Genomic DNA, 14,934 nt, shown 5'->3' with positions numbered 1-14,934 from the left:
CCTTCCTTTCTTTTTTTTAATTTTATGTATATACATCTGTATGTATTTGAGAGAGAACAGAGGCAGAGGGAGAAGCAGACTCCCCGCTGAGCAGGGAGCCTGACACGGGGCTCCATCCCAGGACCCTGAGATCATGACCTGAGCTGAAGGCAGATGCTTCACCAACTGAGCCACCCGGTGCCCCTGGACCAACCACATTTCAAACTCTTGACAGCCCCGTGGGGTTCACGGCGTCTGGACGGGGCAGCATGGGTGCGGGGTGCCTTTTAAAGCAAATGGGTGTGAATGGGTTTGACCACCACATTGGGCTGACCTGACCCCGAGCCGAGCCACCTTGCAATGACAAAATCCCTTCCTCCCTCGGGATAGGCTGCTCTAGGGCCCCACTCGGAACCACCGGTCCTCCGGCAGGAGCTCCACGCACCATCCCCGACGGACCGGATGCCAGGAATGAGTGAATGCCAGCAGAGGAAGCGGGGAAATCCTGGTGAGGAGGGCCCGGGATCCCAGAAGCCCTCCAGGATTACGAGACGAGGAGGCCACAGTGCTCCACGAACACTGTCCCTGCCCTGTTTTCTGTACTTGCTCAGACTTCCTGAGTTTTGTGCTCAAGGCAGAAGCAGCTCGGAGACACCGAGTACTTCAGGCTTGACATCCTGCCAACTGGGGCTTCGTGCAATGGGCTCCCCTGCACTTCCCAAGCTGCGAGTCTCCCAAGATGAAAGACTACAAAAGGAGACACAAAATAGTCCCAAGGAGGGACGGCTTCGGCTGGCCCAGTTTGCAGAGTCCCCGCTTTGCCTCTGATGTGAATAATTCATCCCTTCTAAAGCACTGCTGTTCAGTTAGAAGCATCATTATTGCATTTTCTTTGATGAGGCCCTTAAAAAAACCATAAACACCCAGCGCATTAGAAGAAGAGCCCAGAGAGCATCATTTAGCCATTTGCTCAGGCAGAAAGCAGCGCCCGCGATCCTCTGTGACGGGCTCGCACCCCGCGTCGACATATCAAAGCTGCCTCTGTTCCCTCTGCGGCTCCCTTGGGGGTTCGGCCTTGTTTCTTCTGATGGGTTTACGGAGGTGGCCCCAGGAAAGGGAGACGACCAGCGGACCAGCCGGGGGATCTGGCAAGCAGAGAACCAGCCTGGGCCGGGCCCCTCCCCTCGGGGGGCCTCCTGTTCTCAACTTCCTCGCAAAGAGGAGCCCAAGTGAGTGACTCCAGCGAGGCTGGCTCGGGGGGTGTGTTCCTGCAGAAGCCGAAGGACATCCCGAGGGGCTCTGGGGACATTAATGATTTGAATCATAGCAACCACCGCCGCTACCGTTAACTGAGCACTTACTGCGCGCCTGGCCGCCCGCACTCAGAACTTCAGATGCAGCCTCTCATCGAATCCTTGCGACCCTTGTGAGGAGGTCCTCATCCTGCACCCATTTTACAGGTGAGGAACCTGAGGCCCAGGGAGACTGAGTCATTTGCTGGGCTGTCTGCCCCCTGCTGTCCTTTTTCGTCTCTCAGGGTGGAGAGGGCCATTCCACTCTGACTTCTGACAGTCCCCAGAGTCCCAGCTGGCGCCCAGAACTCAGAGGTCTGCAAGGATGTCTCTGAGCTGGGCAACAGCGGGCTGAGGGACGTCCTCAAACCAACCATTTCCTACAAAGCCGCCCAGGCAGGCTGCTGGGCTCCTGCTCACACAGAAGACTCGGGGATGCAGGGGGCGGGGCGGCTGCCTCCATGGGCATCTGGCCCAGGCCCCCTGCAAGTCCTTATCCAGAAGCCCACACTGTGGAGTAGATTTTAAGGGGGTTGCCCTGGTCAAAGGACGAGTGGAGGACGCAGAGACCCCGCGAGCAACCCCTGGGTGCACAGAAAACTTCTGCTCGGGGCAGCTCTGTCCTGTGATGAGATGGGAAAAGTGAGTCCCCGCAGGGGTCGGCCCAAGGGGCCACCGTGTCCCGGCACCTGCTGCGCGCCCTGCAGCGCTCAGGCTCTCCCTGTCGTCCTGTCGTCCCTGGCGCCCCCGCAGCCCTCGGGCTCCCCAGTTCGCCAAGCCTAGGTTCCAGGGAGGGGATGCCCAAGGTGGTACACACACCTGGCCCCATTCCCAGCCCCACACCTAGGCCGGTTCCCTGGGTCGGGGCGGCCTGGCTCCTCCGTCCGCACTGACAGCTGATGCCTTCCAGATTTTCTGTCTTACTCTTGCAGGAAAATGGAGCCCAAAGCTTTGGTTTGGCTCCCCACATGGAAAATCCACCCTGCCGTTTGGCCGGCGCTGGTGCGGGCTGACCGGGTGCCTCTTGGCCTCGGGAGCCTCCTTTCCAGTACAGTAGAGCCCGGCGGAAGGAGGCCCAGCCGGGAGGAGGCCTGGCAGGGCCTGCGGTGGGGCGGTCAGCACGGCAGCTGCCCCCCAGCTGCAGCCCAGGCCTGCCCGGCCCTGGACGCCCGGCCCAGCTCAGGCCCCGTGGGAAGGAGGTCGGAGATGATTTTCCTCGCTTTGCACAAATCTGCAGCCCCAAGATGAGCTCACTTCCGCCCCCAGCTGGGGGGGAGCAGAGGAGCAGCTGTCTCCTTGCTGGGAGCCTCGCGCCTGGGGCTGGGCACACGCCCCCAGGCCTCCGAAGCCTCAGCCTGTCTTGACCACCCTGCCTCCCTCTCCACCTCCCTCCAAGTCCCCGTCTTCTTATGAGGGTGGGTCAGCCCTTCTGCCACGGACTCGATGCGGAGCGAGGGGCCAGCGTCTCCATGTAAAGGTGGCTCCTGCTCTCCTCGTGCTGTGTGGACCCCATCTCCACGCCCGCACAGCAGCAGCCCTGAGCTTTCTGGGGGTACCTGGTGGTTCCAAAGACTTTCCCTACTTGGCCTCATTGCATCCTCCCAAGGAGCTCCTGTGGTGGGTGAGCAGGATTTAAGCTCATCCATCAGGCGGGCGGGGGGCGGGGGACTAAAGGATGCCGCTGAGGGTCAAGGTCCACAGCGGGCAAGTGTCACTGTGCTCCTGAGGCGTCTGGTCCTCTTGGGAACTCCCTTCGAAACAGGACCCTTTTTTTTTTTTTTATCAAGAGACTACCACGGGCATCCGTCACACTCAGTCCTCATGGGTTTGGAGTTTGCTTCAGGCAGGGTCCCCGGAGCTATGTGTGGGTGGCTCTAGGCCGTGATCAGGGTGGCTGGTCAGGTGCATGCCCGGGTGAGAAGCCCTCCCGCCACCCCCACTGCCCAGGCCTAGGGCTGCTGCCCCACCTTCCCCAGGCCTCGATGCTTGGAGGAAGGTGGGCGGACGAAGGGACAAAGACCCTCTACTGCAGCTGCTGAGAGGGAGAGACGAGGAAGGTGGAAGGAGGGAAGAAAGGAGGGGGGAAAGGGGGACAGTGGAAGGAGAGAGGGGACAGAGAGGAGGAGGAACAAGAGGAGGGAGGAGGGAGGCAAGGAGAAAATGAGGTGGGAGGGGAGGAGGGAGGAGAGGAGAGAATGAAGAGGGAGGAGAGGAAGGAAGGAAGAGGGGAGGGGGGAGGGGAAGAAGAGGGAGGAGGGAAAGGAGGAGAGAATGAGGAGGGAGGGGAGGAGGGAAGGAGGATGGATGGGAGGAGAGAATGAAGAGGGAGGAGAGGAAAGAAAGAGGAGGGGAGGGAGTAGGGGGAAGGAGGGAGGAGAGGAGAGAGGAGGAGAAGGAGAGAGGAGGAGAGAATGAGGAGAGGGGAGGAGGGAGGGGAGGAGGGAGGAGTAAATGAAAGGAGGGAGGGGGAGAGAAAGAGAGGAAGGAGGGGAGAAGGGAGGCGAGAATGAGGAGGGAGCTTCCTGGGGCAGTGACGGCCCAGTGACCTTTCCTGAGTGTCTCTGGGCCCAGCCGAGGACACAGGCTCAGTACATGTTTGTTAAGTGACTACATGACCAGACGGGGGAGGGGCTGACCCTTCCACACCCAGGGCAGAAACAGTTCCCCCTGAGGGGCCGCTTGGGCTGACAGGACACTAGCGCCGTCCTCTGCACACCCTCCCTTCCCCCTCCTCCACCAGGGTCCACGGGGAGCTGAGTCTCACCCAAGGGGACCCGGCTCCCCCCTACTGCCGGCGCTGGGCGCACCTGAGCTGGACCTGCCTCTGTGCCCCCTGCCATCACCCCCCAAACGTGACCCGCTTTTCCTCACCTCCTGGCAAGGAGCCCCGTGCTCCCACCCGCTGGCCTCACCTCCCTCCCCACACACCTCCCCACCTGCTTCCAAGCCGTTTCTTCTCTGGGTCCTCTCGCTGCCTCTGTCGTGAAACACTCGAGGGCGCTTTCGTCGTCGCCGTGTCCCCCCCCCCCACGGGCTCAGTGATGCAGGCTGTTCCAGGCTGTTCCCTCCGCGGACTTCCATGTGGCAAAACCGCGAGGCTTTTACCTGCCTGGGGGAGCCCTGCCTTCCCGGCCCCCGAGGGGACGGAGCTCCTCGATGGCGAGCAGAGGAAACCTGGGTGCGAGACTCCGGCTGGAGAGGCCTGGCCTGCCACCCCCGCCTCCGGCCCGAGGGGCACGCGTGCTGCCCACGGAGCCGCGCTCTTAATCCGCAGCCCTCACCACGGCCCCATTTCACAGATGGGGAGACGGAGGCTCAGAGGGGAAGCCACTGCCCCCAGGTCACACAGCAGGTAAGGTGTTGTCTGTCCACCGTCAAGCTCTTCCCCAACAACGTGGGTCGCGTGGCCCAGGCTCACTCCCCCTCGTCCCCCTGGAGCAGGGTCCTGCCACAGGCCGTCCTGCTCCAGAGCACGGAGGGCTGGATTCGCCTTCCGTCCTCCCTTCCTCTGCCCCGCGCCACTGGACAGCGTCAGCAGGGTGAGGACCTGCCGGTGGAGGGGGCTTCTGCACCTGCACACCCAGAGTGCACCCCCTCTGAGCACCCAGAGGGCATGACCCACGGGCATGGGGTCCAGACGCCACCTCCCTGTTTTAACAGCACCCCCAGTGGTAGCCCCTGCCCAAGACCAGTAGCAACGGGCCAGGTACCATGTCGGGGTCTTTGGAAGCTGCGTCTCCCACCGTGGTCTCCCCCTTCTAAAATAAGGAGCCGCACCCCATGCCCAGTGTGGGCCCTGGTGAGTAGTGGAACATTCTGGAAGCCTCCTGGAGGAGAAGAGTTTCCAAAAGTGCAGGGGCTGAGATCAGACATTCCTGCCCCCCCCCCCAGGGCACCGTCCAGTGGAGTCAGTGTTTTACAATCAAGGACCATGTGCAGTTCTGAGAGCGAAACGGGGAAGACGGTCCAAAGCAACGGCTCGTTCCCGCACCGGGGCCAGGGCCTCTGGCTGTCCTGACGCCCGGGATGCAGCTGAGGAGGACACAGCAAGATGCCCGGGCCCCTCCCGGGACGCTGCCCAGCCGCCCGGGGATGGACAAGGCGTGCGGGGCCTCCTGGGGGCCGGGGGAGGCCGTGGGGACGGCAGGCCTCCCAGGGCCTCAGCTTCCCCTCTGTAACGTGGGGGGCAGACAGGTCCCTCTGGGCTCAGCCTCCGCTTCCCAACTCCCGAGTCAGACCTGCATAGGCCGGGACTCTGCCTTCCCCAACGCGGCCCAGGGAGCACTTGTGGGGGGCACCGCCCGGAGAGCTGGGCAGGGGGGCCGGGGTCAGGGTGACCTGGGGATTTCTCTCCCTGCCTGACCTAACCCGCGGCACCCCGGGGAGGCCAGCCCAGCCCTGGGCAGCGCCCTTGCCTGCTGGTGGCCTGGGGCGCCGGGGGCGAGTGGGTGCTGCAGGGCCCTCGGGCCACAAGGGGGCAGAGGCGCCCAGGCCGGCGCCCGCCTTCCTCTCCGCTAGCCTGGCCCTGGCCGGCGGCGGCGCACAGGGGGCCCGGGGGCCTCTCCCTGGAGCTGGCTGGCCCTCAGGCCTCTGCCCGGCCTCTCTGGAAAGCCTAAAACTCTGCCAGAGGCCCTGCATTCGAGCCCGGCTGGGGGCCTGGGGCCGGGAGCTCCCAGCGCCCTGCCCCCCTCCCGATGGCCAGGGGCTCCTGTGCCGCCCTCCCCCGCCCCATTTCGCAGGTGGGGAAGCTGAGGCCCACGGAGGGCAGAGGCTTGCGCCAGGCTCTCCCCGCCGGAGCAGCCCTCCCAGAGCTGGATGACTTTGCCTTTTGTTGTGGTAGAAATGCTGCTGAGAATTTCTTAATCCCCTTTCGCAAAAAGACAGGTTGTGCTTTGTGCAGAAATCGTTATTCAAAAATTACAGACTCTGGTTGTTTCTATGGAAACATTTTTCACCTTATGCAAATGAAGCAAGAGGCATGAAAACAACGCCTTCCGTTTCTGCCCCCCTTCTTTTGCGTGGAACCTTGAAAAGCAGCCACTGAAAGTTTAATCCCGGGCCAGGCGGGGACAGGTGGCCTCTGACCCCGCAGGTGCGCAGGCTGCGCCACCGCGTGGGCCTTTGCCCCGCTGCGCTGAGCCGAGGCTCCAAGCCCCCGGCCAATTGCTCCTTCTCTGATCCTTAGCGAGTAGTAGGTGGCAAAGGTCACACCGGAGGGGCCCCCCGGCCCTTCGAAGGAGACCCCGCTGCCCTTCCAGACTCTGATAGAAAGCCCACCCAAAACGCAGCCAGGAGTGTGGGCAGCCCCCCTCTCGTCCTCTCCCACTCCCACCTCCTCAGGCACCTGTTGTTTGCCCAGCCCCGACCGGTATTCCTTTGAGGGGCTTTCCCTCCGCACCCCCTCCTGCACCCCGCTCTGCCCCCAGAGAGGGGAGTGGCTGGGGCTCCCGGAGACACGGGATGCGGTGTCAGGCATACATCTCTCCTCCGTGCTGATCCAGGCCCCCATGCTGAGCCTCCTGACTATGTGGCCTCGGGCAAGTCTCTTTCCTCCCTGACCCTGGGGTCCTCCCTCGTCACCCTGTGCCCCTCTTAGAACGGGGGTGCTAGCACCCACCTTGCGGTGCTGTGGTGAGCGTGAACCAGGACTATCTTCCATCCTCAGCACGTAGTGGGGCCTCAATCTGAGGGAACTGCCTAGAGTTTCTAGAGAAGTGGCTTCTAGAGAAGGGGGATCCAGGGCGAGGACAGGCTCTCAGGGATGGTGCAGGCGGGGAATCCGCACCACCCCCGGACCCCAGAAGCTCCCTTCACGTCACCCAGCTGCTCCTGGCAGAGGCAGCCACCAGGAGGCAGTGTCTCACAGAGCAAGAGCACTGCATTTAGAGTCCAGAGAGCTGGGTTCGAGTTCTGGCTCAGAGGTGTCCTCACTGGGCGATCTGGGGATCATTTCTCCTCCCCGGATCTCAGCTTCCCCATCCCTCAGGAGCCCCGTCAGCTCCCCGGCCGCCCCTCAGGACCATGGGGGGACCCGATGACTGAAGGCCGTAGGAGGTGAGCAGCTGTGGATCACTGGTGTGGAGGGTCCAGAGGCTGACTGCCCGCCCCAGGTGCCGGCCACGACTCCATGGCCATGACCTGACCGTGCAAGTTCTGGCTCTGGGGCCCCTCGGGGGCCTACTCCCTTCTGCTCAGCTCCCTCTCCTGGCAGGGTGAGCCCTGGTGCAGCAGGTGCTACACACTGTTCTGTAAGGTCCAAGTATCCCACTGTTTTAAGTAAGAAAGCCCATCGTGTGGGTACTGTTATCTCCCATTTTACAGGTGCGAAAACAGGAACAGAGAGGCCGAGCAACTTGTCCAAGGTCACACAGCTGATGAGTGGGTGACATAACAAAATACGGCAGACCGGGGGCCTCAAGCAATGACACTACTGTCTCACAGTTGAGGAGGCTGGAAGTCTGAGGTCAAGGTGTTGCCAGGGCTGGGGGCTGAGGGCTGAGGGCTGAGGGCTGAGGGAGCATCATCTCTCCTGGGCTGGTGGATGCTCGTCTTCATGCTCACGTGGCGATCTCCTTCTGCGTGTGGCTCCGTGTCCAGACTTCCAGAGCAGTCCTATTGGATTCGGGTCCACTCTAACGGCCTTGTTTTAACCTATTACCTCTGTGAAGACCAGGTCTCCAAATGAGGTCACAGTACCAGGGGTCAGGACGCCACCGCGTGAATTTGCAGGAGACACAGTTCAACCCAAGCCGGAGTTAAGAGGTTAAGATACGAGACACAGAGGCTGAAGGGGCGAGGATGGCAGAGGGGATTTGTCCCTCCTCTCAGAATAGACTTTAACCTGTAACATGGCAACAGTGAACCTGAGGCTCCCACTTTCCAGAGAAGTCCCTGGAAGTGGCCCCACGAACTACCACGGGAGGACAGGGCGGCTCTCCACACACTTCCGCCGAGGCTGCACAAGTTGGGAGAGGACCCGACTGTCTCATCGCATCCCAGTGAGTTCATCTATTTGATGCACCGGCTATGAGAACATCACTCAGAGGAGCCAAAGACGGCCAAGCGGAAAAATGAAAAAGCATAATAGAGTGAACAAAGCTCTAACGGTACGGGAGAGCACACGTCCCAGTTCTCTGCGGCCCCGTCGGGTTGCCTGGGTACTGCCTCTCAGGTCCGAGCCCACCCTCCCTCGCCTGCTCCTAGGGGCGCGGCGCCACGCTCCGTCAGCCGCAGGTGCTGGAAAGACAGCGTGGGAGGAAGGGCTTGTCCGTCCTGGTTCTGGTGAGGGACCTGTAGGCCCCTGGAGCAAGCTCAGCCCCTGCGGCCCGAGCGGCCCCACCACCAGGGTCCGCACACACCCAGGTCCTGCAGGGGTGTGACACCACAGCACCTGGCTCCTTCGGGGCATGTGGCAGCTACTGGGCAGCTGGAAGCTTCTCCCAGCACCCCGCTCAGGCGATTTTGCAGTGACTGCTGCTGACGAGACACTTGCCCGTGGACAGCTTTGCCCAGCGCCTCAGAGAGCATTTTCCAGTAAGTTCTTTTTTTATATATAGATTTTATTTATTCATGAGAGACACAGAGAGAGAGGCAGAGACACAGGCAGAGGGAGAAGCAGGCTCCATGCAGGGAGCCCAACGTGGGACTCGATCCTGGGACCCCAGGATCACGACCTGAGCCAAAGGCAGACACACCACCACTGAGCCACCCAGACGTCCCTCCAGCGAGCTCTTATGGTGGGTTCCCAACACATCCTGCCAGCCTGGCACCTCACTGACGTCCTTAACATTCAGCGAACTACAACCACATCCCCTGCCCAACTTCTCAATCTCAGTCCAGGGGTGGGGCATCTTGGGTGCTCTCCGTCAGGCCTAGGGGTAGCAGCTGCTCCTTATTGCCGCTGTTCCTTAGGGATCTTCTTTAGGATTCTCTTCGCTTCTTGCCAGCCACTCCTCATTCCTCCGATCCTTGGTACGGGTAATAATTTTTTTGTGTTACACTTCCCCTGTGTCATTTCTGTCTCCTGACTGGACCCTGACTGATCCAAAATTGGTGCAGAGTAGTGCCAGGTGACAGATGGGGTTTGGCGATGGGTTCAGTCCTGCCTTTGGGCTTGAACGCGGCACCGAGCTGTCAGTGGGGAATGGGACCTTAGTAATCCACACGTGCAGCAGCATGGCAATTAGTCAAATACTCACGTGTGGTTGATTGTGATGAAGTGGCCCATGCCTCGGGCGCCCCAGCGGATGCTGAACCTGACCGTTATGGCAGTAATGATGACTAGGAGGATTTTGGTGAGCTCCGGATTCTTTTGAACGCACTTGAGCACTTACAAAGAGAAGATGACAAGCTCAGATCCGCTAGCTCTCTGCTCCAGTCATGGTCTGCAAACCAGCAAGCTTCCATGACAGCTCGGAAAGAAGCCCTAATTTCTTTGGTGCTTGCAAGGCTGATATTGCTGAAAATCAAATACAAAATTTAATTGTGCAGGCTGCTGAAATAACAATTGAATCCACAGTCTCAACAAGTTTCTGGGGAGAAAGTCAGGGCGCTGATTAGTAAAGAACAGGATCCTGAAACTTGCAATGGGGACATCTTACTGGAGCCAACCGAGACTGTCAGTCCTGAACGCCCTTCCCACTGAGCTTCGCTGACCAGGGGAAGTAGCTTTCCTTCTCGTGTCTAAAAGATCAAGACGTCCTCTGCCTAAAACACTATGAAAACCCCCCTGGGCACCTGGAGGGGAGCTCGTTCTCCTTGAAAGCCATCATACCCACTCCCTGTTGCCACCAGACCCCTAACAAGACCCCATTCTCAACATACCCCTGGAGGACAGCTGTGCACTTCAACTGGCAAAAGTCTAACCAAAAGGATCACAAGGCTTTTTGCTACGCACTGGCAGAAATCTGGAGAACATACGTGGGTGTAGATTCTGAGGGCATTAGACCAAGGAAGAGGAAATATGGTGTCGGGTCGGGTCTTACAGGGTAGACACCTTCTAGAGATGCCGGGTTAACATGTTAGCTTGTGTGACTAGGTGTTAATTGTCTATTGTCACGTAACCAATTACTGCAAACTTAGAGACTCGAAGCAGCACACTTTCTTTATCTCACACTTTCGATGGGTCAGTCACCTGGACATCTGCTCCAAGGCTCTCACCGGGCTACCACTCAAGGTGGCAGCTGGACTGGCAGCCTTCTCAGCTGAAGGCTCAACCGGGGAAGGACCCCCTTCCATGCTCACATGGTTGTTGGAAGTATTCAGGTCCCCGCAGGCTGTTGAAGGGGGGGCCTCAGTACCTTGTTGGCTGTTGGCTGGAGGCTGCCCCCGTGGACCTCTTCAGCACGGTCACTTACTTTACCAAAGTCTGCAAGCTGAGGGTGCAAGACAGCTAGCGAGACAGAGGTCACAGTCTTACATAACCTAAACACAGAAGTGACACCCCATTGCCTTGGTCATATTGAATTGGTGAGAAGTGTGTCGCAGGTCCCGCCCATGCTCAATTACACAAAGGCGTGAATACCGAGAGGCAGGGGTCACCGGGGGCTGTCTTAGAGTCTACCCAGCACGAGCTGGAAGTGTTCCTCACAGCTCATTTGGTTGGCTGACTGGGGCTTGGGCTCAACACTGGCCCACAGTTAACGAGGTTAGAGGCCAGGGCTGAGTGGGTAGGACTGCGGACTGGGGGCAGGAGTGTGCAACCTGCACACTCGACCCTCTAGCGTGTTCTACAAGGAGGCTCAGAAGACACTTGGTCTGCTAAGAAATAGGAAAATACATTTGTGAACAGAGGGCCTCCATCCTACAAATCTCTGTGTTTGCTCTGCTTTTTAGGTCAGGCGTGAGCTGCAAAGATGTTGCTGCAGATATGGTGCCCTGATTTCAGTGGGTGGATAGGTGATAGCTGGAGTCTCCTCCGCTCAGGTCTGATTCACCCAGTTGGTCCGTGGACCAACCCTCTGGTGATTTCTCCAGTTCCTAAATGTCTGGTTGGAGGATACACACTGAGCAACCCTCAGGGTCCCACGTCAGAGCCATCTCTGACCCACGAGGCGAGGACTGTTACGGCAGGAAGCATTTAGTGAAAGCCCCTGGAGCTTCCACGCCAACCCAAGACAGTGAACCAGAAGCCATACCTGGTCCCTGGGAGCACTGCGGAGAGGGAGCCACTTAGAGGAGCAGGGGTACTGAGACCCAGAGGTCAGAGGAAGCCTTCTACCAGCAACGCAGCAATGGTTTCACTGCTTGGACGATGAAAACTACCAACTGGCCATCTTGAAGCCACTGAACCAACATGAAAAAAAAAAAGAAAGAAGTGACTGTACTGGCCAGAGCGACCAGCGACCTGATTGCCGAGGGGGGTAGTGGGCTGCAGTTGTGCAATGGAGACGAGCACTACTGGCTGTGGAGCGTGGAGGATTCTGCAGGCCCCTCCTGGTGCTCCCACAGCCAGCAGCAATGGGGGTGGAAGACCATCCCACCCACCCAAAGCATTGCAGGGCAAACGGGACCCAGAGCCTTCAGGAAGGAAGGTAGGGGTCGCTCCACAGGTTAAGGACCAGCTGGGCTCTGGCTGAGGACAGGGGGAGCATGAGCCGGGCCGTGGAAGAAGGAACCTGTCCCTGTCAATGAGGACCTCATGACTAACCATGGAAGTGAATCGTGGGGTAGCTCAGCCTGAGTCCTGTTTGCTTGACCCTTGCGGGAGCATGTGCATGTGTGCTCCTTTGCACCTGCTGTCTCCTTCTCGCTCCTTCTTCCCATCTTTGGTTCACATGCAAGTTGTGGGAAGTTGCCTTGACAGTTTAGTCTGCAGGTAGGAACGTATTCAGCGAGGCTGCAACTGAATTTGAGGAATGAGTAATACAAACAGTGACTGTTGGGACTGTACGTCTCCTCATTTCGGGGGCAGGGCAAGCGCTGTGTCGCGTTTAAGCGGTACAGCTGGATCTCACCCCGGTGTTTGGGGGGGGGGATGCGAAGTCGTTGTACTGCTCCACGGGAATTCCAACATGTGAAGTGGGGAGAAGGAGGTCGAGGAGCCAGAGGGCTGGAGTGTGCCACTTATCAATCTATGTCCCTCAGCTCCGATTGGCCCTTTCTTGCCTGCGGCCTGACAGCTGAGCAGGGCCCTCTAAACATTTGCCCTGTGCCCGCTGGCCCCACGTCAGGCTCTGCTGGCCTGGGAGGACAGAGTGGGAGGAAGGGGCTTTCTCGCCAGGTCCCAGCGAGCTGGCCGGGTGACGCTGTGCCCACTCCAGGCTCTGCAGCGTGGGTGGCCTCTCCGGGCCAGCAGCGTCCGTGGCTCTCCCTAGGCGGTTTGTAGAGGGCTGTCCGTGAAGAGCCGCCCTCCCCTCAAGGGCAGATTTCCAGCCAGTTTTGCTGGTGTAGCCCCACGGCCACGGCCAGCGGCACCGGGCTCAGCTGTGCCCCCTGCGAGGAGGCCTGGATCTCAGCCCCGGGTTGGGAGGGCAGGGGGACGTCTCCCTTGGTTGCTCCTAGAGTAACATTTCCGTAAGCATTCCTTGCTCGACTACTCTGCGAGTCCTCCCTCCCGTGCCCGGGGTCCGGTGGACACACTGATTAGAACACCAAGAAGAGGGCAGCCCAGCTGGCTCGGCGGCTTAGCACCACCTTCGGCCCCTGGCGTGAACCTGGAGACCCGGGATCGAGTCTCACGTCAGGCTCCCTGCGTGGAGCCTGCTTCTCCCTCTGCCTGTGTCTCTGCTTCTCTCTCTGTGTCTCTCATGAGTAAATAAAATCTTTAAGGAAAAAAAAAAAAAAAGAACACCAAGAAGGGAGGATGTTAGCTAGAACATTCCATCTGCAGCAGGCGCTCCTTGAGGGGTTACTATGTGACAGCCCCGTACCTGGAGACGCAGGTGCCCCTGGGGCCATGGTCTCTGCCCCAGTGCATTTACACCCTAGGGGGACAGACAGATACTCAACAGGCAGAGAAGTGAATACTCTAGAAAGTTGCAGATACCAGCAGGTGCTTTGATGCAAAATTCACAGGGTGATTCGCCACGCGGTGACTGTGGGTCAGGGGTTAGGTGACGCCTCGGTGAGGAGCTGGTGCTTATTCTGAGATGTGAGAGGGCAAGGGAAGATGGGGCGGGTGCGGGGCACGGGGAGCTGGGGATCATTTCAGGCGCAGCATGGCAACTGCAAAGGCCCTGGGGTGAGAATTGATTTGGAATTTTTGTGCCGCAGCGAGAGGACCCGGAGCTGCAGAACAAGAGGAGGAAATGGTAGGAAAGAGGGTCTGAAACGGGTGAGGACAGATGGTGTGTGACTTTGTAGGCGGCTCGGATGTGATTTGAAGTCAATAGGGAGCCCCCGGAGGGTTTTAATCAAAGATTGCACTAAAAGCACTTTTTTAAATGTGAAGGTGATCTCTAGGAGAGCTGCGGGGGCACGGGCAAGTGTGCTCACCACTTAACATCCTGTTGCCCCTTCTCACTGTTGTCATCACCGTCACCGTTGTCACCAGCATCACTGTTGTCAGTATCACCACGCGCTGGTTTTGTTCCCACGGTCAGGATTCTAGAACTGCCTCTCTGAAGGCGTTCCCAGACCCTCCGGGTCATAGCCGGTGTCACCCTCTCCCGTGCCCTCCCCCTCCAGGCCTCTGGCACGGCTCCCTGGATGCTCCCACTCCAGTGGGCACAGCGCAGATCTCTGTCTCTGTCACAGGCACTGCCCCCCACCAGGACACTGCCCACCCAGCGAGGACGGCGACATCTGGCCCAAGGGAGGTTGGAAAGATGAGCTGAGCGCAGCTGGTGCTGTGCCATGTCCCAGGAAGACACTCACAGAGGTGTAATCGAAGCAGCAGAAGTAGACCCCAATCCCATTTAACAGAACAAGACCGAGACCCAGAGAAGTGAAGCAACTTACTTAGAGTCACACACTCGGAGGGTTCAGCCTCCAAGGTCTCCTGCCGTCGGCTTCTCTGCACCTCCTCTGGTTGGGGAGTAGAGGGGAGGGACAGGGGCAGGACACGCAGCTCCCTGCTGGTGCAGCTGGGGAAACTGAGGTCTGAGGTCTAGATCCCACCGCCAGGAGGCTCGTGTACCTCTCACGCTCAGGTCGGTGTGACCGAGAGTGACCGAGAGTGACCGAGCGCTGGGCTGCACTGCCAGGGAGTGGGAAGCCAGGCTCTCGCTGGCCAAGAGGGACACAGAGCTAGAAAAATCATTACAGGTGGATGAATTATTCACGGCATCGTCAACCTCCTCAGGCCCCGGACAGCCGGGAGCTCGCCGAACAGCCCAGCGCATCTTATTACCCACGTGTAATGGCCTCTTTTCTCTGTCTCAGAAGAAAGTGATTCAACGCCATCAAATATTCATGCGGGGCGCAGTGGCCGCTCACACGCTGGCCCTCCAGCGCTGCCCCAGAGCTCAGGGCTGACGCCAACCCGGGACCTGGAGACGCGGCCGGGGGAGCGCAGGTGGCCCACCTCCCTGGGTCGGGGTTGGGGGGGCCCGGGGCGGCAGGGGGCCACGTGGGGATCCCCACACGCCACACACCGCAGCCTCGGCCTCGTCCCTAACCTCAGGAGGGCCCGGGGAGGCAGTGCTTGCTTTCCCGCTACGGAGATAAGGTTGATTTTGCAGCCTGTCCCCAGTCGGTGGGTTTGGGGGTCCCGCAGGTGCGC

The sequence above is a fragment of the Vulpes vulpes genome, chromosome 6 (genome assembly GCF_048418805.1).
Source record: "Vulpes vulpes isolate BD-2025 chromosome 6, VulVul3, whole genome shotgun sequence".
Taxonomy (NCBI): Eukaryota; Metazoa; Chordata; class Mammalia; order Carnivora; family Canidae; genus Vulpes; species Vulpes vulpes.
The sequence above is the reverse complement of the archived record's forward strand: the minus strand, read 5'-3'. Positions refer to the sequence as shown.